This window comes from Arvicola amphibius, chromosome 7 (assembly GCF_903992535.2).
Source record: "Arvicola amphibius chromosome 7, mArvAmp1.2, whole genome shotgun sequence".
NCBI lineage: Eukaryota > Metazoa > Chordata > Mammalia > Rodentia > Cricetidae > Arvicola > Arvicola amphibius.
This window is the reverse complement of record NC_052053.1, coordinates 68,305,477-68,306,283: the sequence shown is the minus strand read 5'-3', so window position 1 is coordinate 68,306,283 and position 807 is coordinate 68,305,477.

Sequence of the window (807 nt, the reverse complement as noted above, 5' to 3'; positions counted from 1 at the left end):
ACCTCTCCAGACTACAGTGGAGGTCTCTGAGTGGCCACGCTCTGCTTCACCGCACGATCCACATAGCAGAGCTGTCATGGTAGGGCAGGAACCTAAGGGAAGGCTGGCTGGGAACTCAGCATTCTACAAACAAGTTTGAACCCAATTTCTAGTCAGAACCATGTTCAAATTTTCCTTTTAAGTTTCCTGAATATTAGGTCCTGGGGCTTGATTAAAAAGTACAAAACAAGTCTGGTGGAGGTGGTGATGGTGGCGGTGATGGAGGTGGTGATGGTGGAGGTGGTGGTGGAGGTGGAAGTGGAGGTGGTGGTGGAGGTGGTGGTGGAGGTGGTGGTGGAGGTGGTGGTGGAGGTGGTGATGGTGGTGGTGGTGGTGGAGGTGGTGGTGGTGGTGGTGGTGGAGGGTGGAGGTGGAGGTGGAGGTGGTGGTGGAGGTGGTGATGGTGGTGGTGGCGGAGGCGGTGGAGGTGGTGGTGGTAGAGGAGGTGGTGGAGGTGGTGGAGGAGGAAGTGGAGGAGGTGGTGGTTGTGGAGGAGGAGGAGGTGGTCGTGGAGGTGGAGGTGGGTGGAGGTGGTGGAGGTGGAGGTGGTGGAGGTGGAGGTGGTGGAGGTGGAGGTGGAGGAGGGGGTGGAGGTGGAGGTGGAGGAGGAGGTGGTGGAGGTGGAGGTGGAGGAGGGGTGGTGGTGGTGGAGGAGGAGGTGGAGGTGGTGGTGGTGGTGGAGGAGGTGGTGGTGGTGGTGGTGGTGGAGGAGGAGGAGGTGGAGGTGGAGGTGGTGATGGAGGAGGTGGTGGAGGTGGTGGTGATGGT